Genomic DNA, 25,988 nt, shown 5'->3' with positions numbered 1-25,988 from the left:
GATTCTTTTATTAGCCCCATCTCATTCCTGAGATGCACCCAAGCTCTTTCCATATAACATCTCACTGAATCAAAGAGCATCCTTTGAAGTGTACAGGGAAAGCCTGGCTTTTCCCTTTTCAGTGTGTTTCTCACCCAGATTACGAGAATGCAGCAATACACAAATCTGAGGGGACATCTCTCCATGTTATACCACACAGCCCTGGGTCTGCTGAAATAGAACCCAGAGCCTTCCATGTATTGCACAATCCACAGGCACACATACACCTAGTGCATTTAAAGAGTATAAATGCACTACACATTACTACACATTACTGTATCCTCCTTGTACTGTACCACCCGTAGGCACACATACATCATGCACCTGCATCTAACATGAATGTACTGCCCAGCACTGTATCCTTCATTTGCTGCTTCACTCATGGGCACATCCAGCATATGCATTTTACATGCAAGCACTGCACCCTTCATGTATTGCACCACTCACAGGTACACATGCACTCATCATATGCATCTATCCTTCATGCACTGCACAGCACTACATCCTTCAGGCACTGTACCACTCATAGATACACAGACAACCAGTGCATCCATTTAATACCTATACATTGTGCAGTATTGCTTTATGCCTGTATTTAGCCCTTCCCAGGCACACATATACCCATTGCATATACATCACTCCGGCTTTCCACAGCACACCAAACTAGACCAGGGGTGGTTAGGCCTTTGGCATTGAAACTTTAGAAATGAGTGAGCAGGTAGGCTTCCCTCCAGTGACACGGGTTAAAAAGGACCTGTTCACTCCTACTGATCACTACATACTATAGTGCCACGACAGTGCTTGTGCCGCTTAACTCCTGGTGAAGGTCTTTCATAACTATAAGGTTTGAGCTTTGAGAGCCCCTCCCGTTCCAAGAAGACTGCTATCCATGAGAGAGACAGGCCTATATCAAGACTCACATGCATGATTTGTGTTTGCATATGACAACAAAAATAAGCATTAGGGATTCAGACATCAGTACAGTTGGGAACTCAGGTGAGAGATGCCCTTACATTACCATGCAGAGGGCTAGTCTGTTCTAACATCAAAAAACCCTGAACCAACTCCTAATCTGGAGAGTTTGGGTGGTCAGATAGGTAAAACTGGTGGGAAAGTCCATCAGCATTCATATGCCACAATCCAGCTCTGTGCTCTACCACAAAGGCTAATCTTGCAAAGAAATAGATGATCTAAACAACTTGAGAAGAACTGCCTTTTTGGCCAGCAACCTTTTCAGTGGCTTATGATCCATTTGTACCACAAATGTAATGCCAAACAAATAAGGGTGGAACTTAAGCAAGGCGCACACTATGGCAAGGCACTCCTTCTCAACCATAGCCAAGTTCTGTTGTATGGGAAGCATTCTCCTGCTAATAAGGCCTAGTGGACACTCTTTACCTTTATCATCCAAAAGAGCTAACACTCCCCCCATCTCCTTGATGGCATCCATCTCCTCAGAGGCATCCATCTGTACAATGAAAGGCTGACTGTAGTCATGTGCTTTCAGCACAGGTGCATAGTATAGTGCCTTTTTCAGTTCCTCAAATTCTTTCTGACACTCTGCAGTCCATATAACTTTCCTGGCCCACTTATTAGGGGTCAAAGCAGTCAATGATGCAACTATACTTCCATAGTTTGCCACAAAGTTCCTGGAATACCCAATGAGTACTAAAAAGGCCCTCATTTATGTCTGGGTAGTAGGAACTTCTCACTCCATCACAGTCTGAATCTTGGCATCCAAAGGGAAAATCATCCAGTTCCACGCCTACTTTTTAAGGTAGAATGCAGAGGACTGCCCCGTGACACTTTGTTGCCTCTATGGTTAGTTTTGTCTCCTGTATCCTAGCCAACGCCTGTCCTATGTGCCTCAGATGGTCCTGCCAGAAATTGCTGAACACTGAATTGTCATCCAGGTAAGCCACACAGAACTCTTCCAGCCCTGTTAGAAAGTGGTTTACCAGACTCCGAAAAGTGACAGCAGCATTATTCAGCCCAAAAGGGCATCACCTTAAATTGACACACACCCTCATGCACAGAGAATGCAGTCTTCTCCTTGGCATTTGGTGCCATGCAGTACGCCAATGTCAAGTACTTTGCAGCACCTTACCAATCCTCATGCTCATCAACTCTGTGAATTAGACGGGCATCCATTTTGGTTACCTAATTGAGGACTCAGTAGTCCACACAAAATCACAAGTCAGTAGACCCTTGCTTTGGTACTAGAACTACAGGTCTTGAACAAGGACTACAAGATCTCTCAATGGCACCCAGGACCATCATGCTTTAATGAATCCCTGAACCCAGTAAGACATTCTGCACATCCTGTCCTTCACTGGAAAACAGTTACCTGTGTCTGTCCCATGCATGCAGACAGGTGTCAACCCTGGAGTCAATGAGTAGATGTTGGCAAACTGCCCCAACACTTCTCTACATGCTCTTTGTTGCTCAAATATTAACTCAGGGCCTACCTGGCCCCTTCCAAAGTGCCATCCTTCATCTCATCAGGCAATGAGTCAGGAAAAGGCTCACTGTCTTTCTCAACATCCTCTGCTATAGCCATGACATTCACTGTGTAATCTCTGCACGGGTAAAGCCTCCACCTGGTCACATGGAACATCCTCTGGGATTCATGTGTGGCACCTGTGTCCACCAAATAGGTTACCTCAGAAACCTTCTGAACTACCTTGTATGGCCTAGACCATTTGTCCTTCAAAGCCCTGGGACAAACAGGTTTTGGCACCAATACCTTCTGACTCTCCTGGTCCCAGTCAGTGTGGCATTCTGGTTGTACCAATCCTTCATCAGCTCTTGGCTGGCCTGAAGTTTTTCATTTGCATGATGTATGATCTGTGCCATAAACCTCCCAAGACCAATTATATCCTTTTGTGGAGACTTTGATATTCCTTTCCACCCATTTCTGACTAAGGTGAGTAGCCCATGTACCAGGTGTCCATACAGAAGCTCAAATGGATTAAACCCTACCCCCCTTCTGAAGAATCCCTTGGTAGGCAAATAAGAGGCATGGCAGGAGAAGATCTCACTTCCTCCTGAGGTTCTCTGGCTAAAATCCCATCATGCTCTTAAGGGTCTTGTTAATCTGCCTCACCAACTGCGAAGAAGTGGTATGTCACTCCAGCTTGCTCCCACATCTCCTTCACAGAAGAAGAGAAAAGATTGATTCCTCAGTCAGAAATTATCATCTTTGCAAATCTGACTCTAGAAAAGATCGTCAGGAAACCTCTTACTACCACCCATGCATTTATGCTCCTCAGAAGTACAGCTTCAGGGTACCTGGTGGTGTGATTTACCACAATCAAGATATACTTGTTGGCTGAGGTGAGGGGGGCTGAATGGACCACCTATGTCTATTCCCACTTGTTTAAGAGGAACACCTACAACCGGAAAAGGAACTAATAGTGCCTTAGACCTCCCTCCTGTCTTACCACTCATCTGGCAAGTAGGACAGGTTCTCCAGAACATATTTGAGTCACTGCTTCGTCCCTGGCCAATAGAACTGAGGGTCCAGCCTATCCTGGGGATTTCTTATCTCTAAGGGCCAGATTTACAAGGTCCTTGTGCCCCTTAGTGCCACGTGCTGCACAATTTTTGCCGCCAATGTGACGCTAATGGGCCATTGCCATAGCACCATATTTACAAGGTGCTGTAAACTAGGTTTGCACCACCTTCTTAACCCTTTGTGCCACATCATGTATAATATATGCATGATGTAGGCAAAGGAGGTGTTCGCTCGTTAGAGGGTCATTACAAATGGCGCAATAGAATCTAGAAGATTCCACTGCATCATTTCTAGTATCATTTCTAAAGCCTGCTTGAAGCAGGCACTAAATTGAGGCTCCCATTGATTTCAATGGGCCTCTTAACCCTATACTGGATTAGCGTCATTTTTTTTTTACACTAATTCAATACAGTGTTACAAAAGCAGAAAAAAATGCGGCATGGTGGGATGAATGGGGGCCGCAAGAAAAGGGACTCATCACTTGTGATCTACCACTTTCTTGTAAGTATGGCCCTAAGTGTCCTGCTAAGGGAACTTCATGGGCAGGAAGCTGGAAGCCCCTGTGTGCTAACAGAAGCACTAGTCTCTTCCTATTTCCTGGCTCAGGATTTACTGGCTCACCATAAAGTCTGCTATCCTTCCAACCAACATAATGTTTTTAGTCTACTTTTTTGCTGACCTGTCCTTATGCTTCCTTCTGAAACCCCACAAGCATAGGGGACTCCTCCAGCAACTCCTGCAGCTCTGTAAGTAACCCAGACTGCAGCAATTGCTCTGCGTCATGAACCTCATGCTCCTGTCCTCCCCTCACTCTGGAGCAGAAGCTGTGACCTCCAAGGCCACTGCCTTCCCAGTGTCTGCCTTTTTTCTGCAAATTACCTTGTCCTGGTCCCAGGAATGACCCTAGTCCGACTCTGAGACAGATGTGCAACCTTTGCTCTAGTCAACACAGCTGACATGGTCCAAGCCACAAATGGTACTGTCCTGGCATCACGCCAGGGGCAATCAAATCATTGTCCAAGACACATCTAGCGCTTTCCTTTATACTTACCCAAACATCAGTCGTGGCTTCCTTGCTATTGACCTCAAGCTCAACCCTGAAATGTGGATCCTCCATTTCCTCTCCCCACTGACTACCAAACCTGTATCCTGGGTCCTAGGGAGTACCTCCTCAGGTTTAAGGTACTTCATTTCAACCAAAGTGTGGAAGGTTCCAGTATCCTTCAGGGTCTGCACTTTCCTCCTACATCCTGCACATATTCCATCATGTTAGGAAGAATGTGCTTCAGAATATCTTGGATCCTTTCCCAAACATCCATAACTACTGGGTTGAATGCAAATTAGTCCTCTTAGGTTCCTTCACCCATCTGTAACATGCTTGCTAACATGGGTATTTCCAGGTCAAGGGCTTTCACCAGCCAATATCTCTTAATGTGTCCCACCTTGTGGCACACTAAGCAAGTCACCACTGTGGACTTGGAAGGACTTTCCTGCCTCCCTTTTTAGTATACTCCTCCCTGGACACACCATTACCATTTTTCCTGGGTCTTCCTCAAGTTCATGAGAACTACTTTACCCTCCAGTTTAGAATCATTCTGCTCCATCCCTTTGTGAACCCTGCTAACTAACCACTTGTCAGCCAACACTGTACGTTTCTCTCAATCCCTCTCTGTCAAGCCAGGCAGGTATTGCCTAAGTGGGTATGACAGTTCTCCTTGAGTCGCCCTGTCACCATCAACTGGTAAAGAGACTTAAAGTCCTTGGCCTCTGTCCCTTTATACCCATCCATTCCAACCATGAAACATACCATGAATCCAAGTTTCAAATGGAAAGTTATCCACTCTTTTGTTCTCTCAGAATCTCTGAAGACACTGAGCTGTCTTTATTCTAAACTGACTAATCAGAGCTTCGTTCATTTGTTCATGGATTATCTGGCCTGCCACAGGCATTGTCCCAATGACAGCTGTCCCTTCTAATGGCATGCACCCCAGTAAGGCAGCTGTCTTGGACATCTCATTTGAGACCTGAACCTTACAATGAACTCATAGCTCACAAACTACTCCAGAATGTTGTGACTTTCCTCATACACATGCACAAGATATTTTGGAACCTTGGCCACAACCTGGCATGAACTAGATGTAGAGTCACTTATTCCAGATAGGGTTGTCGTTGCTGCCATCCTAAGTATCTTTCTCTCAAGGGCTATCCTCTCCCTTTCCAGCTTTCTTTGGATTTCTTTCTGTTTCTTCTCCCACTCTATCTGTTTCTCCTCCCACTCTCTCTTTTTTCTCTCCCTCCTTTACAATTTCTCTTCATGGGCCCATTCTTAATATCTTCCAGTTCTTCTTGTCTTGCTCCCGATGAGCTAATCTTAGCTTCTCCCTCTCAAACTCTCTGGGTTTCCCATCTTCTTCAGTCTTAACTTTTTGAAGAGTCAACTAGAAGCTCAGGGTCTCTGCTAGACTCAAGTAAAACACCCAAGGAATTTACTTCTGGTATTAGTGACAGTGGTACTCTAGACATTTCAGGTGGTGTATGCACCAGATCTGTTCTTGAAACGAAGGGCTTCATTTAAGAGGCCCTTGCGCCACCAAAGCATAACTTTTAGCGATGCTCTGGTGGCGGTGTGCTCTGCTCCATATCTAAATGGTGGCCTTAAGCCACTTTATTTATTTTTTGTTGATCCTTTTACTAGTGCATCAAACTGCAAACATGAACAATTGCAGATTTCAGAACAATAACCTGGGAGAAGGATTGAGATTACAGACAAGACATCCCACTGTGCACAACAAAATGCATGTATAACACTAATTTCTTTTTTTTTTTCCTCATTTCGCCACCCATGCTTTGGTTAAAAGGAAAAAGGCAAAAGCCGAGGCACTTATGGTATGAGCCCAGATGTGCTGTCCACAGCACTGCTGGGCCGCCCCACCTGTTCTAGATATTGCACTTTTCCCAATCAACTGCCATCGATCAAGTCTTACTGTTTTCTTTGAGACCTGATCATAACCAAAACAGCACCCAATAAGGTGAGGGGAGTTCTAATCATTGGACTTAAATTCCAAGAGGAGGAGACCAAACAGAGAAACCACAAAACATGAGTTATATGACTGAAACTACTCCACATGGAACCACCCATTTATGACATATTTCCCGTCTAGCCAAAAGCATTAATACAAACAAAAAGTGCTCCTGTTGTGCTGATAATTTCTGGTAATTTGTACCCGGGTCACAAACCCCAAACACCACCATAAGAAGGTTTATTCTTAAGTTTACTTCAAAAATTATGCTCAGAATATTTCCTATATCCTTCCAATACTTAGTCAACATTGAACATTGCCAAAACATGTGAACATCCTCTGCATTGTCTTCCCCACACCGTGGACAATATTTCTTGAATTTCCCAAGCAGGCGTCCAATAAACCCTATGTAGTGTAAACAAATGTTTTTTCTTCAACCCCACAGGTTTAGTAGTAAACCATAATTCTGAACAAGACTTCTGCCACAAAGCTGTAACTTCTAGGGTTGGAAAGATCTTTCCCCATTTCAACAAAGGAAGGGAAGGGGCGTCATCTACTGATTCCAACAGAGCATGATACCAAAAGGCAACTTCTTTTTTAATAGTTGTCTTGTTTAATTTCTCTTCCCCTGAGCTCCTCCCTAATTCTCCTGCTCGTCGAGAATTAACCCAACTAGATAACTGAAGATACTTGAATTTAGAAGTTGTCCCTCTAGTACACTCCTGAAATGCAGACCAGGTTAACAAATCAAAACCTTCTATAATCTGACCCCATCTTACCATCCCGCTAGTTCTCAAAGGAATTGATAGTTTATCGATAAGACATTCAGGAGTACCGGGAGAGTCCCAAATAGGAGCGGAACTGCAATAATAAGGTATCCTTAGCACTTTCCGAAGATAGATCCAAACATTACAAGCCGGTCTGGGGAGCTTCAAACGCACCTTCTTGAAGTACTTTTGGTGACCAAATTTATATAAGAAATAATCTGCACCTTTCTCAAGATGTGCCGTCAGAGCTCTCCAGACCAATGAATACTCAGACTTCTTATTCCATAACATTCTGGTGTTTTTTAGTTGAAAGGCCAGATAGTATCTAAAACAATCTGGAGATGCAATGCGCCCCCACTTTTTCTTTCTACTCATCTTTTTCCAAGAAATCCTCACTCCCTTGGAAGCCCAAACAAACGAGGATAAATCTCCCTGTAATTTTTTAAAACAACTCCCATTAAACTCTAGTGGGATTGTGTTAAATAAAAAAGTAAACTTTGGAAGTATACACATCTTCAAAATATTAGATCTTCCTATTATAGAAAGTGGAAGAACAGCCCACGCCTTTAACAGTTTTTTAGTTTCCCTATAGGTTGGGTCAAAATTTAACTTAGCTACATCATTTAGATCATTTGTAAACCGAATTCCCAAATATTTGATCTCTTGTTTAACTAAGGGAGAAACATAGGCCAAGTTCCAACACATAATTTCCGTTTTTTCTGTATTTATACTATAACCTGAAAATCTACCAAATTGCTCCATCAATGTCTTAACAATAGGTAAGGTAGTCTTCACATCACTAGTGTATAGCATAAGATCGTCCGCATACAATGCTGCTTTCTTTTCCCAATCCCCAATCCGAAACGGGGGGATGTCCTTACAAACCCGTAATAAAATTGCTAAAGGTTCAATATATAGATTAAAGAGCAAGGGAGATAAAGGACACCCCTGTCGCGTACCACGAAAAATTCTAAATTCCTGTGATAACTGACCATTAACCAAGATTCTCGCCGAAGGGCATCTATACAATTCTCTAACGGCCCTAATAAAAGGAGTACCCAATCCCGCTATTTCCAACGCGACCCCCAAGAAGGACCAGTTCACATGATCAAAAGCTTTCGCTGCATCAAAAGTCAGAATCGCAAATGGAGCCTTTTTTTGTTCTGCTAGGTCTACTGCAGCAAATAACTCGTGAGTTAGCTCGTAGAGTTGTCTACCCTTCATAAATCCCTTTTGATCCAGATGGATCAAATTATCCATAACTTTCCCCAGTCTCCTAGATAAGATCCCTGTATACAGTTTGTAATCCGAATTCAACAAGGAAATCGGTCTGTATGATGAACAAGACATTGAGTCCTTACCAGGTTTTAACAATAAACAAATTATAGCTTCTCTCCAGGAATTAGTGCCCCTTCTACAAGCATGGAGTTGAATAACTCCAATAAAATCGGAATAAGTTATTCCCCCAGTACCTTGTATAACTCATTAGGTAAATTATCTGGGCCAACTGCTTTCCCTTTCTTCAAAGCTTTTATGGCATCAGCAAGCTCAGCCCCACTTATCTCGGAATTCAATACCAGCTTTGCTGATTCATCCAGAACTGGAAGATGCACTTTTTCCAAAAATGTTCTATTTGACTCCTCTGAATTTGCCAAACTTTCTGAATACATTTCTTGAAAAAAGGACGCAAATGCCCCCTCAATCTCCTCTTGCTCCACACAAATCTGATTCGTAAAGTCTGCTTTAACCGATAAAATATGCCCTTTTAGAGACATCTGACTTAACCTTCCAAGCTAACAATTTACTACAACCTTCTCCATATTCAAAATGTGCATATTGACTACTTTCCCACTTTAACCTATTACGCTTCTCCAAAAAACAATCTAGGTCGATCCGAACCTTATCCTCTTGGCGTATCAACTCCTCAAGTGATTCTTCCCTCCCTTCTCTTCGTGCATTATGAATTAAAACTTGAACAGTATTTAAAGATGATTCCATGCCCCCCAACTGCTTCCTTTCTTCGCGACGCTTGTATATTGCCAGGCTCACAAGCCTCCCTCTGATATAAGCCTTATAAGCGTCCCAGACATACCCTAAATTTGCTGTTCCTCAATTTAAATAGAAAAAATGTCTTGTGTCTTTCTTTAACACCTCTACTATTGAATCATTTAAAAGTAAAAAGCGATTAATTGTAGTCCTAATACCCTTACTTACGACCCTGATATCCAAATGTAATTTTACAGCTGAGTGGTCCGAAAGATGTGCTGGATTGTGAGCTACCTTTATCACCTCTGAACATAAACTCTTATGTAGTAAAAAAAATCTATTCTGGATCTATGTCCATATTTTTTATTGTGGAATGTGTATCTATCTCCTTCACCCCCTTTCCAGTGCCATATTTCTATCAATCCTAGATCCCGCATGGCTTGCTTCACCTGTGCCCTTGTTTTGGGTGAATTAACCATACCCCGGGGGGTTGATTTATCAAGAACGGGATCTAACAATATATTAAAGTCCCCACCTAGTACCACTGGGTACCTAGCTAAAGGTACAATGTTAAACAGGTCTTGAAATGGCGTCGGGTCATCCAAATTTGGACCGTAATAACCTGCAACTGTTACCCCGTAGCCACTTACACACACTTCTACCACTACCCATCTACCCCTGGAGTCTACTTGGACCTCTCCTATCTTAAACCTTATAGACTTTTTAAACAGAACTGCCACACCTTTAATCGCGCTAGATTGGAAAGAACATACACTAAATAGGACCCAATTCAGTCGTTTAAGCCAACTCTCCCACTCCTCTCGTTGAAGATGAGTTTCTTGCAGTATAATAATATCCTCCTCAGCCAATCTTAAATATTCAAAAATCTTCCTCCTCCTCTGTAGCACCCTTAGGCCAATAACATTCCAAGAAAGGAATTTTAATCGTAGATTACCATACTTAGTCATACCCAGAAGGAGAAAAAAAGGCTTGAACACAAAACCTCCCCCCTCCTATCTAAGCAAATTATAAGGACTTTCCTATTTTTATCATTTTCTAACCCCCTAGTCCAAACCCAACCCCTACACCCAGTGCCACCCTCACCCTCCACCAACACCGACACACACCCAAAACCCCCCCCCCAAGGGAACCCTCCCTATTTCTCCTAGGATAACCATCCTGTTATCCCTTATTCGAACTCTCCGTCGGACGGGAATTTCCCAGATCTCACTAAGACGCCTTAATCTGTTCTATAAAAGCGCTAACCTCTCCCGGATCTCTCATATTATACATTTTGTTTTTCCACATAATACGTAAAGCAGCCGGAAATCTTAATTGGACCGTAGCCCCAAGGGAGCGGAGCTCCCGCATAAAATTTCCCAGTTCCCACTGCCTATCTAATGTTGCTTTAGAGACATCCGATCTTATATGGAAGGACCAGTCTCCCCTGGAGAAGGCTCCAACTTTAAGGGCTTCAGACAGGATTCTCTCTTTGGTTGTATATGTACTGAAATTTACCAAAATCCTCCTGGGGTTTTTCCTTCCGGGGTTCTTCTTGAACGGATCCCGATGGACTCTTTGGATATCTTCCTCTAAATTAAGCATTGCTATGCTTGGGATAGCCTCCTTGATTAGAGCAATCACATAGGTTTTGATATCCTCCCCTTCCAGTCCCTCAGGAACTCCCAAAAGCCTTATGTTGTTTCTCCTCATGTTGTTCTCCAATGATTCAAGCTTATCCTGCAACATCTTTTCTCTGCGTTTTCACTGAGAAATATCTTTATATTGTACTGACAACCTCTCCTCCTGAGCCTCCACCACAGTCTCCAGCTTACCCAACCAGTCTGATAACAAATTAATTTTGCTTTCCAAAACTTCACAGGCTTCCCGGATTCTGGCTTGATTATTTTCTGAGATCTCGAATTTCTCCCTAATCTCTTTAGTAAGGGAAATTAACAAAGCCTGTACATCTGTACTATGAGACACTAAACCACCCGGGGGGGTACCCCCTGTTTCCGACAAGGTTAATGAACTGGGAGAATCCCCCCTCTGTCCTTCTAACTCCTTAACTGCTTGATCTGACATATCTTTATCCAAACTCGTAGCTTGTTTTGATGCTCTCAAATCGCCTAAAATGGGTTGAGCGTTTGCCATAACCTGCTGGGGAAAGGTTGTGTTCTGGAAATACCTTGTGATCAACGACTCACCCTTTCCCAGAGGCTCCCTTCGGATTTCCTCTAGGTGGAGTTGGGGCAGTTCCAGTTGTGACGCTGTATGCTCAATCCCCCTTACTGAACCGTCACCACAAGTTTCTAGCCCTGTACTCGCGATAGCTGCTACTATGGTCTCTGGCAGCTGAGAATTGATACTCCCCCCCGGGGGCCAGGTTTACCTTTCTTCACACCTACCAAGTCATTTACCTCTGCCTGGACACCCCTGGGGCGACGCTTGACTGGCGACATACACCGTGTGGCTCCAACGTTGTCCCGTTCTCCTCTTATCAAACTCCCATTTAAATTCCTCCTAGTTGAAAACCCCGGAGTCTCTGGCAAGCCTCCACGAAGAGAACAGCGAGAGGTGTAGGATCTCCCGCGTCGCACACCCCTCACCGCCTCTGTCCAGATGTTGGAAACCGATACTTGCTTCCAGGCCACCGCCTCACCACCTTTCGCTGGAGCACGTGCCTCCCTTCTTCTATCTGCCGTTTTTCTTAGTGACCCAGCCTGGGCCGGGGAGACAGTGCAAAAAAAAAAAAAAATTGATAGATAGATAGGTGGTGAAGTGCGACCTTAAAAATCCCTATCCATCGTTATGCTCTCAAGTCCTACTGGGCTGTGGCAAAAAAAACAAAAAACTATTCTTCTGATCCTTATACGTGCCAATATCTTCCGAAAATAAACTTGTTAAATACGCCAAAAATACATATACGCACTTAGAAACCCGGGACAGTGCCACAATCCGGATCTAACAGACCTCTTGCATGTCTTTAGGAGGACGGGGACGCAGACTTTGAGAAGATTAGCATGTAACATGTAGCCTATAATTGGTGTTTTGCTGAATTACACCCAATCTAAAACCCCACCTCTCAAAATGGGAAATAACCGGTTGAGTATCACATTTGAAAATCAAAAGTGGCTATGTAGCCTTACTAGTGGCTATTCTCCGCTCTCTAGTTAACATAGAAGTAAAAAATCTATGATATGGTCCTTAGGACAGACTAAGTTAATAGAGAGAAAGAGAAACAAAAAAAAACTTCAAGTTATTTACTCTGAGTGTAATAGATATAACATGTAGTACATACAAAGGCATAATTAAGTTTCCTAAGTCTGCCCCAGCTCCAGCTAAAAAAAAACAATAAAACAGAGGGAAGAAAAACAAAACAAAAACCCTACTCCCCCCGTGCACAGCTTGCACAGCTTACACCGCGGGAGCAGAGACAAACCTCCCCCTCGAGGAAAAACCACTCCGTTCTGGGCTGCACGACGAGAGGAAAAGAACATCTGCTAATCTAGTCCTGCTCCGCGTTGTTTTCCATGAGTGGAACTCTCGGCCAAAATCCGTCCCCGTCTCCCCTTATCTTCAAAAAGCTTGCCGCTGCAGAAAAGCAACAGCAGCAGCGACAAGCGGCTTCACGAGCGTCTGCTCAACGCTCCAGGCACAACGCAATGCGGCATTACGCCTTCCGACGTCTCCGTTTCCCGTCCGACGATGAGCTCGCGTCTCAGTCCGTTAGCTGGCCGCCATGTTCCCGATGCTGACCCGTCGTATAACACTAATTTCTTATTACAATCACATTATAACAGCGTATACGGCTGTCTCAATTTTTGTGGACAGAGCACTTCAAAGAGATTAGATCATTGCATGTATAATGTGTGCTGAATTAAGGAGAACTGGTCATAAATAAGTCGTCATGTTGGTTTTTGCAATGGAATTATAAATGCTGTTGAGGTCTGTGCTTATAGTTTGCTTGACGTTATTCCACCTATAAGCAGAGGTATGTAGCCAATAATGTATTGTCATGTACTGTGATCCCCATCACAGCAGATAAGTACCGTCTTTAGCTTCCCATTTCACTACCAGTGTATCCCAACCTTCACTGCCCTTGCATAATTGGCCTTTATCTCGCAACAAGTGCAAAACTCTTGCCTCTGTCCTCACCCATCCCAGGACCATGCAGGACCATTTAGTAATATCGTGGATGCCTTCCATTGCATAGCTATTTGCCTTTTAAACAGAACTAACACCAGCTCAATGAATCCGTGGAGCTATTTATCTTTCTTGTTTTAGGGTCTTGGTTTAGGGTCACATTTCCAATAGACACAACTCAGCAGTAGGGATCAGCTGGTGTTCTGTTATCTCTGTGATCTGGGTGGCAACTGAATACCATGCACTTAGCACTGTGGGGCATTCCCACACCATGTGGTAAAAGACCGCTGTTAATAACCCGCATCTTGGGCATTGGGGCACTGAGCCTGGAAACATGCGACTAATACGATATGGGATAAGTAGGCCTGATGTATGTAGTTGAACTGAGTGTACCGGAATCGAGGATTCCGGGAGACCTCTCTTACATGACACAAAACATCTACCCATTGTGGTGGTGTGAGCTGTTGTCAGAGGACAGCGTTTGATCTAGTCAGTGCTCCATTCGTAGTGGCACCAGTATTACTGTGTAGTGCCGTGTATAACGGATTATTATTCTTTTCTGGCCAATATCTGAAAGCAAATTATGCAGAACAGGCGACTGTGATGATTCCGTTTCACCAATACCCCATGTTTCATGTAGTAATTGACGAATGGCATGGTAAGATAAGAAATGGCCTGGTCCCAGATCTGCAAGTTTCATAATGTCTGCATAGGACACAATGGTCCCTTCTTTAAAAAGATCCTCTAAAGTCATGATCTCCCCTATGGTCCAAGGTGTTAAGTTGTGTTGTGCAGCTAGGTGGGGTCCCCCCCGGCATCTGAGAAATAGAAATTAAGGGTGAGTATGGGGGAACGCGCAACATGCCTTCTACAAATTGAGCCCAGCACCTTTGGGCATTCTCCATCAGGCCAGTTCCCCCTTGTTATAGGCGTGTGCTACAAGTTAACCACACATATATTGGGGTATCCCCTGTTCTTTCTCCCACTCCTTTTTACTCCCCGCTCAGGAGTGCACGAAGCAAACGTAGCGGCTACCGCAGCATAATAATGTTAGAAACCCAGGGACTCTCAGTCCTCCCTCTGCGAGTGGACATTGAATGGTAGTTAATGCCACCCGATGTCTTCCTTTTCCCCATATCAATTCAAGTAGCAGAACATTCAACTCTCCAAACTTCTGGGGAGCTAAATAGAAAGGGAGAAAAAGAAATAAAGCAACCTATGCAATATTAACATCTTAGCAATCCGCACTCTTCCTATGAGCGAGAGTGGTAAGGTGCTCCAAAGGGGAGAGAGCCTCTGATCGCTCAAAGCGCTCGGCCCAGGTTCCCATCTTTGAGAGCCTCCTCATTGTGGTATATTTGTATGCTCAAATATTTAATGGATTTGTAGCACTAGGATAGTTGATACTCTCTGTGTTTGTGGTTCTGAGGTGTAACAGAATCAGGACCAGGGGAAATAAGCATGACTTTGACCAGTTCACTCTTAAGACATGGTCAGGGCAAATAACAGAGGCAACAGTGAGCAACCTTGCCTGGTGCCCCTGGAAATTAAGAAGCTATCAGAGCTAAGCTGTCCTGTTTTTACCTGTGCCATCGGTTTAGTATATAGTACCCACCTCCGAAAGTTGTGGCTAAAGCCCATATGCTGAAGGACCACAAACAGGAACTCCCAGCTAAGGGTATCAAACACTTTCTTGATGTCCAATGATACCGCTACTCGGTCATACGCCTCGGGGAGAGTCTCCTGCATGACATGCAATAGGCGTCTAATGTGGAAAAAAGTGCTACGGCCAGGTATGAACCCAGCTTGGTCTTCATGAACCAATGTTTTGAGAAGGGGAAGGAACCTGTTTGCTAATATTTTTCCCAGTACTTTACAGTCAATATTAAGCAAGGATTAAGGCCTACATGGCCTCCTCGGGTTTAAGGTACTTCATTTCAAACAAAGTGTGGAAGGTTCCAGTATCGTTCAGGGTCTGCACTTTCCTCCTACATCCTGCACATACTCCATCATGTTAGGAAGAATGTGCTTCAGAATATCTTGGATCCTTTCCCAAACATCCATAACTACTGGGTTGAATGCAAATTAGTCCTCTTAGGTTCCTTCACCCATCTGTAACATTCTTGCTAACATGTGTGTTTCCAGGTCAAGGGCTTTCACCAGCCAATATCTCTTAATGTGTCCCACCTTGTGGCACACTAAGCAAGTCACCACTGTGGACTTGGAAGGACTTTCCTGCCTCCCTTTTTATGATACTCCTCCCTGGACACACCATTACCATTTTTCCTGGGTCTTCCTCAAGTCCATGAGAACTACTTTACCCTCCAGTTTAGAATCATTCTGCTCCATCCCTTTGTGAACCCTGTTAACTAACCACTTGTCAGCCAACACTGCACGTTTCTCTCAATCCCTCTCTGTCAAGCCAGGCAGGTATTGTCTAAATGGGTATGACAGTTCTCCTTGAGTTGCCCTGTCACCATCAACTGGTAAAGAGACTTAAAGTCCTTCGACTCTGTCCCTTTTACCCATCCATTCCAACCATGCAAGATACCATGAATCCAAGTTTCAAATGGAAAGTTATCCACTCTTTTGTTCTCTCAGAATCTCTGAAGACACTGAGCTGTCATTATTCTAAACTGCCTAATCAGAGCTTTGTTCATTTGTTCATGGATTATCTGGCCTGCCACAGGCATTGTTCCAATGACAGCTGTCCCTTCTAATGGCATGCACCCCAGTAAGGCAGCTGCCTTGGACATCTCATTTGAGACCTGAACCTTACAATGAACTCATAGCTCACAAACTACTCCAGAATGTTGTGACTTTCCTCATACACATGCACAAGATATTTTGGAACCTTGGCCACAACCTGGCATGAACTAGATGCAGAGTCACTTATTCCAGATAGGTTTGTCGTTGCTGCCATCCTAAGTATCTTTCTCTCAAGGGCTATCCTCTCCCTTTCCAGCTTTCTTTGGATTTCTTTCTGTTTCTTCTCCCACTCTATCTGTTTCTCCTCCCACTCTCTCTTTTTTCTCTCCCTCCTTTACAATTTCTCTTAATGGGCCCATTCTTAATATCTTACAGTTCTTCTTGTCTTGCTCCCGATGAGCTAATCTTAGCTTCTCCCTCTCAAACTCTCTGGGTTTCCCATCGTCTTCAGTCTTAACTTTTTGAAGAGTCAACTAGAAGCTCAGGGTCTCTGCTAGACTCAAGTAAAACACCCAAGGAATTTACTTCTGGGATTAGTGACAGCGGTGCTCTAGACATTTCAGGTGGTGTATGCACCAGATCTGTTCTTGAAACGAAGGGCTTCATTTAAGAGGCCCTTGCGCCACCGAAGCATAACTTTTAGCGATACTCTGGTGGCGGTGTGCTCTGCTCCATATCTATATGGTGGCCTTAAGCCACTTTATTTATTTTTTTGATCCTTTTACTAGTGCATCAAACTGCAAACATGAACAATCGCAGATTTCAGAACAATAACATGGGAGAAGGATTGAGATTACAGACAAGACATCCCACTGTGCACAACAAAATGCATGTATAACACTAATTTCTTATTACAATCACATTATAACAGCATATACAGCTGTCTCAATTTTTGTGGGCAGAGCACTTCAAAGAGATTAGATCATTGCATGTATAATGTGTGCTGAATTAAGGAGAACTGGTCATAAATAAGTCGTCATGTTGGTTTTTGCAATGGAATTATAAATGCTGTTGAGGTCTGTGCTTATAGTTTGCTTGACGTTATTCCACCTATAAGCAGAGGTATGTAGCCAATAATGTATTGTCATGTACTGTGATCCCCATCACAGCAGATAAGTATCGTCTTTAGCTTCCCATTTCACTACCAGTGTATCCCAACCTTCACTGCCCTTGCATAATTGGCCTTTATCTCGCAACAAGTGCAAAACTCTTGCCTCTGTCCTCACCCATCCCAGGACCATGCAGGACCATTTAGTAATATCGTGGATGCCTTCCATTGCATAGCTATTTGCCTTTTAAACAGAACTAACTCCAGCTAAATGAATCTGTGGAGATATTTATCTTTCTTGTTTTAGGGTCTTGTTTTAGGGTCACATTTCCAATAGACACAACTCAGGAGTAGGGATCAGCTGGTGTTCTGTTATCTCTGTGATCTGGGTGGCAACTGAATGCCATGCACTTAGCACTGTGGGGCATTCCCACACCATGTGGTAAAATACCGCTGTTAATAACCCGCATCTTGGGCATTGGGGCACTGAGCCTGGAAACATGCGACTAATACGATATGGGATAAGTAGGCCTGATGTATGTAGTTGAACTGAGTGTACCGGAATCGAGGATTCCGGGAGACCTCTCTTACATGACAAAAAACATCCACCCATTGTGGTGGTGTGAGCTGTTGTCAGAGGACAGCGTTTCATCTAGTCAGTGCTCCATTCATAGTGGCACCAGTATTAGTGTGTAGTGCCGTGTATAACGGATTATTATTCTTTTCTGGCCAATATCTGAAAGCAAATTATGCAGAACAGGCGACTGTGATGGTTCCGTTTCACCAATATCCCATGTTTCATGTAGTAATTGACGAATGGCATGGTAAGATAAGAAATGGCCTGGTCCCAGATCTGCAAGTTTCATAATGTCTGCAAAGGACACAATAGTCCCTTCTTTAAAAAGATCCCCTAAAGTCATGATCTCCCCTATGGTCCAAGGTGTTAAGTTGTGTTGTGCAGCTAGGTGGAGTCCCCCCCGGCATCTGAGAAATGGAAATTAAGGGTGAGTATGGGGGAATGCGCAACATGCCTTCTACAAATTGAGCCCAGCACCTTTGGGCATTCTCCATCAGGCCAGTTCCCCCTTGTTATAGGCGTGTGCTACAAGTTAACCACACATATATTGGGGTATCCCCTGTTCTTTCTCCCACTCCTTTTTACTCCCCGCTCAGGAGTGCACTAAGCAAACGTAGCGGCTACCGCAGCATAATAATGTTAGAAATCCAGGGGCTCTCAGTCCACCCTCTGCGAGTGGACATTGAATGGTAGTTAATGCCACCCGATGTCTTCCTTTTCCCCATATCAATTCAAGTAGCAGACCATTCAACTCTCCAAACTTCTGGAGAACCAAATAGAAAGGGAGGAAAACAAATAAAGCAACCTATGCAATATTAACATCTTAGCAATCGCCACTCTTCCTATGAGCGAGAGTGGTAAGGCGCTCCAAAGGGGAGAGAGCCTCTGATCGCTCAAAGCGCTCGGCCCAGGTTCCCATCTTTGAGAGCCTCCTCATTGTGGTATATTTGTATGCTCAAATATTTAATGGATTTGTAGCACTAGGATAGTCGATACTCTCTGTGTTTGTGGTTCTGAGGTGTAACAGAATCGGGACCAGGGGAAATAAGCATGACTTTGACCAGTTCACTCTTAAGACATGGTCAGGGCAAATAACAGAGGCAACAGTGAGCAACCTTGCCTGGTGCCCCTGGAAATTAAGAAGCTATCAGAGCTAAGCTGTCCTGTTTTTACCTGTGCCATCGGTTTAGTATATATTACCCACCTCCGAAAGTTGTGGCTAAAGCCCATATGCTGAAGGACCACAAACAGGAACTCCGAGCTAAGGGTATCAAACACTTTCTTGATGTCCAATGATACCGCTACTCGGTCATACGCCTCGGGGAGAGTCTCCTGCATGACATGCAATAGGCGTCTAATGTGGAAAAAAGTGCTATGGCCAGGTATGAACCCAGCTTGGTCTTCATGAACCAATGTTTTGAGAAGGGGAAGGAATCTGTTTGCTAATATTTTTCCCAGTACTTTACAGTCAATATTAAGCAAGGATTAAGGCCTACGTGACTTTTTATCCATGGGATCCCATCCCTGTTTTGGTAGGACCACTACCAGCGCCTCACGTTGAGAGGTAGGTAATTCTCCCCTTGTCCACTCCTCTAGGAAAACTTCTAAAAGTTGTTGGGTAAGATGGGCTGAGTATAATGCATAGTATTCTAATGGTAAGCCATCTGTGACTGGTGTTTTATTTCGAGCCATTTGGGCTGTGGCTCTGTGTATTTCTTCAATCTGGATGGATTCTTCCAGAGCAGGAAAGGCGGGATACAGAAGCATTACTCATAAACATCTCCAATTCTATAGTTCCAGGGTGTGGAGGAGCTTTATATAGTGTGTGGTAGTAGTCACAGAAGGCATCATTAATAGCAGATTGTGTGGTGGCCAAAGTGTGATCATTAATTTTGATGGCTCCTATGGGTGTGTTATGGTGTATCTCAAACTGGTCCCTAATTAAATTAGCATGTGCTTCTTTCTCCCTACTGCTGGAAATCCTCCACCCTCTGTCCCTACATAAATCCTTCATTTGATCTATGGACATGTTGCTGAGTTCAATTCTCAACCCTAGGCCTGATTCACAAAGATAAGCTTACACATTTTGACATGCCTATTGTTAGCGATTTCACTGAAATGTTTTCCTTTTCCTTCCAGTCTTCTGCTGGCTTCCTTGGTATGGCCTTAGGACTCTGGGCACTTTCCCACTGTGCCGGAGTGGGAAAGAGTGCATGCCCTGCCTACATATGCTAGGAGGGGAAGCTTACATGCTTGGCTCAGGTGCTGTACCCCAGAGTGCCCTGTAAAAAGGAATGCCACATACCTGGGATGTTGCACTGAGTGTGTCACCAACTAGATTAGCCTGTGACGCATGTCTCAGGCCTTCCAATGAAGGCCTGTGGAGATGCTGTTGCGCTTGCGCTTAGGTTGGCACTACTAACGTCATAGCCAATTCTGAGGGGACCATGGACTACTCCTAGAGCACCTCCTGAAGGGCGGGGGGCAATGGTAGACGGAAGGCTGGGCAGGTACACATGGGTGTCCCATGCCCGGTAAGGAAGAACACCCACATGAGTTCCCTTACTCGTGGGGTTCTGCTTTTTCCATAGCTTTTTGCTGATTTGCTACCCAGTGGCCTTAGGTCCCTGGACCCTTTCCCACTGTCAATACAGTGTGGAAGTGGGCACACCTTCCTACATATAGGGGGAAAATCTGCTGGTCAGTATGTGCACACGTGCCCACTGACACTCCAAACATGTGCTGAACCCATCATAGCAGGACTGTGTGCGCACTTGCCCCTCTGGCATGTTTAAATATGTATCCAGCCTGTCATAGCAGGCCTTGGTGTGCTCACTAGCACTGATGGTGCTTTAAACCTGTATCCAGCCTGTCGTAGCAGGCCTGTGCTTGCACATTAGCATCTATTTTTTTTTAAAATATGTACCAAGCCTGTTGTAGCAGGCCTAGGTATGCACAATAGCATTTATGGTGTCTTAAATATGTATCCCGCCTGTCTTAGCAGGCCTTTGTGCGCACTTGGTCCTATGTTGCTTTTAACCATGTGTCCAGCCTACCAATGCAGGCTTTTATGGGCACAAGGGAAAGTATGCCCAGAGAGTGAAGAATACCCATGTGTTTTTTCACTGCATAGGAGAGCTGCTGTGTCCATAGGTTAACATGGAGTACCTGTTACAATTACTCCTAGCTGCAAGAGGGGATTGCAGCAGAGCAGCCTCATATTGTTCACTATCATTGGATTCATCCTCACAAACTCGTTACTATAGTAAAGGTGGTTTTGCCAATAACCATGGAGAAATGCCACTTCTAGAAAGTGGATATGTCATTGCCCTAAAATGTTTTGTGAGCCTTGACTCAAATCCAGACAGGGGGATGGAGGAGCACATCTGTGCATTCCACAATGACAGCTGTAAAACTTGGGCACACAACTTGAACGAAGACCTCTGCCTTTTGTGGGCCTGGCTGGATAGATTGGAGGGAGAGGTTCTGACATTTGGCCTCTTGGAGCCAGATCATGACCCAACTAAAGATTAAGACCTGCATTCCACAGCCCGGTGGCAGAGAGAACTGAAATTTAGAGGAGACATCTGTGGTTCAAAGGGTAACCCTCTGAACCGCCACCAATTTCAAAGACACACTACAGTATAACTGCTAGTGCCACAATACTGCAAAGTAGAGATACACTGCAGAAAAGTGGAATGGCGACTCTGGACCATGTGGTGCACACTGCCAGAAGAAACTGTTGTGCACATGGAGTAATTGCTGCCCAAGGAAGGGACTGCACACACTTCCTGCATTGTGGCAAGCCTGGCCAAACTGATGCTGCTGTGTGGCACCCTGAAGTGTGCTCTTCAAGGGCTTGCTCTTGTAGAGGTCTCAAGGACATCAAAGACTTCCTGTGAGGGATCTACACCTTCTACTTGGGTCATCTGGATAGCGATGCACTCTTAAATACCTCCATCCTCTGCTGGATCTTACCTGGTAGCATTGGTGTGAGCACCTGAAGACTGGATTTGCCTAGAGCGAAGCCTTCAAAGTTCTGCCTGCATTCAAGAAGTGTGGTCCTACATCCTGGGGCTACGACATGCATAAGCGTTTTGGTAGTGAGTGGATTCACCAGTCGCAGGACCCAGTGTGGCCCTCTTTTACAGAGCATGCCAAATTTCTCTACTGCGACACCTGACTACATTCTTATTGTGTGCACTGTCTGATTCACTGGTTGCATCCCTCTGAGGTGGTGGATTACCTGGAACAGTGTTACATTCTACATTGTGTGGCATCACTGAACGTGCATCTCTGTGTGTGACCAGATTTGTCTGGTGTGACTCAAGTCATCACACACCAGATGTTGTGCCTCATTCCAGGGAGGTATGAGATTAGAACTCTTCATTTGCTTATGGATTTGTGTGGTGCACCTCAAGTCATCGCACACCAAACATTGTCCTTCATTCCAGGAAGGTACGGCAATGATAACTCTTTGTGTGCAATCAGAATTGTCTGGTGCGACTCAAGTCATCCTACACTATACGTTGTGCCTCATTCCAGGGAGGTACAGCATTGGTAACTCTTCGTTTGCAACCAGGACTGTCTGGGGTGACTCAAGTCCTTATGCTCCAGATGTTGTGACCCCTACCAGGGAGGTGTGGAATTGATAACTATTGTTGTATTGAAGTGCCTGGCTTGGCTGGGAACCACTGTGAACAGTGTGTGTCCCAAAGCGACACTCCCCTATTGCTTGGCAGGCCAGGGGTCACGCCAGAAGGTATTGTGCAGAGACCTCAGAGTGAACTTCCCAAGTGGTGGCCAAATCTGCATTAGTCGACTGTTGCCTGATCAGCTGTTATCTCTTTCTCCCCTCCAACTTTTCCACCGGATCCTGAATACATGTACCTCCGGCTGCGAGTGGCCTAGGATCCAGGGAAAGTGTTCTCCTGTCTCCTGATTGTTGGGAAGGGGAGTATTAGGAGCTGGATGGAGGGTGAAGGAAGGTTGGGACCTAGGGGTTCTGTGAGTGCAGTGACCGCTAACCTGCCAGATATCAGTTCACTTCATTAAGGTGCTGAGAGTGACTGTGTGCAAGTTCATGTTATACTAGCCTGCCTGATATCCATTGCACTGCATAGCGGTGCAAAGTGAGTGAGTGGGAGTGATTGCTGGTAATTGACTACACTGCACGGCTGTGTTGCCATACACATTGTTTCTTTATTAGGGGACTATCACGGTTTGCATTGGGTTTTACCGGTGTGGCATAGGCCGCAGAGCTATTAAAGAGTGCTGCAATTCTCTGTATGTACACATTGCTGCTATAGTTGTGAACTGGGGTGTACCCTTTAATGGTGTGATATTGAACTGGGGTAATCGCTTGGGTGGGTCTCTAACTGACAATGGTTTGGCACAACATGAGGGTGCTGGGAGTAAAAGTATTATTTTTCTCATGTGTACATACTGCTAATACAATTGGGTCTAGTACTGCTAGTGATATTTCTAAATGTTCTATGCCCAGATTTACATTATGTTCATGTTGAAGGGACACCTTCTGTCATAAAAATAATTCTGAAAGTCATCTGCAGCACACATTGGAAGACGAAATAACAAGGAGAAACAAAGATATTTCTCCTCGTTATACCTTGTCTGAGAAGGTGTATCCTTTTGACTCACTCCCAGGCCTACCAGTTCTGGTAAATCTGGGCATACATCAAAAATCATGGTAGTTGCGAGGGGGCACCCATGCAATGCTCATGGAACTCCTTTCCAGTGCAGAGTAAGGCGATGCAGTTATCTGCACTGTGTAGCCTTACTCCAGCTTTATGAAGCCACTCAGGGCCACACAAAGTGGGGTTGTGTGGCTTCATAAATCAAACAAAAGGTTTTGTTGTCTTGCCCCACGTTACATGGTGCAAAAGAGATGCAAATTGGCTCATAAATTGCCCCCCCAGGGCCTATATATGAGAGTGTGATGCAGTGCAGTGCAGCGCCACTTCGCTGCACTGCACTGTGTTCCAGGGAAAGGGCAGGAATGTGCTATATTTAAGGCAATAGCAATAAGCACATTCCTCCTTTTTCCCCCCGCTGGTGCCCTTTTGGCAGCCCAGCACCAATGCATGCACCCTTACACCATGGTGCAAGGATGCCTGCTTTGTAAGCAGGATTATTGTTGTGCAGTAGGGGTCACTTTCATGCACAAAAACAATCCTAAGAGGTATATTTCTTTTTAGGTTGAGCGTAAGCATTCAACCATGAGTATACCTTTGGTATACTTCTTATGGCTTAAAGTAATTTAAATTTTTGGTTGCCATGCCCTTTAAAAAATTTGCTCGCTGGTGGTCAGTTATGCCTTTTTCTCCCTCCTTTTTCTGTTTCGTAGTAGTGACCAACTACTGTATTATTCCACTTTGGTTTCTTTATCTGTTGCTGTGACAGATTATTTTTGTTATTTCTTTGGTGCTCCCCTTTCACTGTGGGTGTTTTAGGCTGGTAGCTGCCTGTCTTTTATTGCAGCAAACCATTCCTCCCATCTTCTCCAATGTCGCTGATTTCTTTTGGCTTTAATCCAGTGCTGTCCTCATTTGCCTCAAGCTCCTAAAATAAGCTTATTTTACAAAAGAAACACCTGGTCATTTTGCTCACTGTTCTCAAAAGCCAGAATTTGCCCTTTCTGATAGAATGTAGCTAAACCTAGAAGCAATAATGTGAAACTTGCTTAGCCTCGCATCGCATCACATCTCAAGTCTCTCTCTCCATTGCCCCTGGTTGCCAGCATTCTCAACATGGCACAAAGGCATTGCTCATATCCTTTTGGGGCCATAAATCTTCTCAGGCTGCTCTGCTGGTTGAAATGTGAGGCAAGAATGTTTGCAAAACACTTTTCCAGCCTTATTTTCCAATTTTTGTTCAGACATTTACACAACTGGAGGCAGTGCAGTCATCTTCTCGTCTCTCCTCAAGGACTTGTGCTTTCTGATGTCAGTACCTGCCAGTGAACACCAAAACATGGCAGGAAATGATGAAATTATGAGACAGGGTTGACCAACTTATGTGTCAAGAAAGGTCCAGTTCTGAATTTGCAATGCCAATATCTCTAACTCAAGAAAATGCAAGACATATTGCATTGCAAATGCTTGCTCTGTGTGCGGTAGAATAGAGCACACATTGAAAGAGGAAGCAACAAGGAGAAATTAAGATATTGCTCCTTGTTACTCCTCACCTGAGAAGGCATATCTTTTGGGGCATTCCCAGGTCTACCACTTCCGGTAAATCTGAGAATGCATCAAAAACCATGGAAGTTGTTTGGGAACACACACGCAATGCCCATAGAATGCCTTCCAAGGGCAGAGTAAGGCAACTCAGTGATTTGCTCTGTGTTGCCTTACCTCAGATTTATAAATCCATTCAGGGCCACACAAAGTGGCCTTACGTGGCTTCATAAATCACATGTAAGCAGTGCTTAATTTGTAAATGAAACATGCCGGTGCCCAAAGCCTTCCTCTTACACAAGCGACTGCTGCAATTAAATGTGGGAACACGGAAACTGCGGCAACGCAATCCTAAATCCATCTTGGGACTCTTCAATCCATTTAAAGCCACTACCTTCCCCTTCAGCTCACTCTAGCAGCTTTCTACTTACTCCCTTTGTGATGCTTTTTTATTTTTCCCTTCCTCCGTCTGTCCCATATATCTCTTTTGCTCGCAATAAATGGCTTGAGGCAGAAGAATGAGAGCCGGCCCTCATAAATAAGTGCTGGTGCTCAGCACCAGAAACAACCAGCACAAATTAAGCAGTGTAATTTAGTAAGGTTTACATTGCACTTGCACCACAGTGGGTGGTGCAGGAGGGACACAAACCTGCTAATAAATAGGTACTCCAGTTTGCAGATGTCTTATTTAAAACAATTATTTAAATAATTCCCTTATACAACAAAAGAACCTCATATTGTTTCTCATATAAGATTCTCATATTATTTTACCACACATACAAGGAAGAGCTCCACTACACTGTGGGATTTGTAGCCCCATTTCTCTAATTAGCTGAGACATTTGACAACATCATGGACAGAGTGGCTCAGTTTGATAAGTAAGCAAACACCACAGTGGGACCAAATATTACAAAGAAAGAAATTGGAACAGCGTCAGACTGCTGGGTAATCTTCTTCAAATGAAACCAAAATCCACTTTCTGCACC

This window comes from Pleurodeles waltl, chromosome 1_2 (genome assembly GCF_031143425.1).
Source record: "Pleurodeles waltl isolate 20211129_DDA chromosome 1_2, aPleWal1.hap1.20221129, whole genome shotgun sequence".
NCBI classification, from domain to species: domain Eukaryota; kingdom Metazoa; phylum Chordata; class Amphibia; order Caudata; family Salamandridae; genus Pleurodeles; species Pleurodeles waltl.
The sequence above is the reverse complement of the archived record's forward strand: the minus strand, read 5'-3'. Positions refer to the sequence as shown.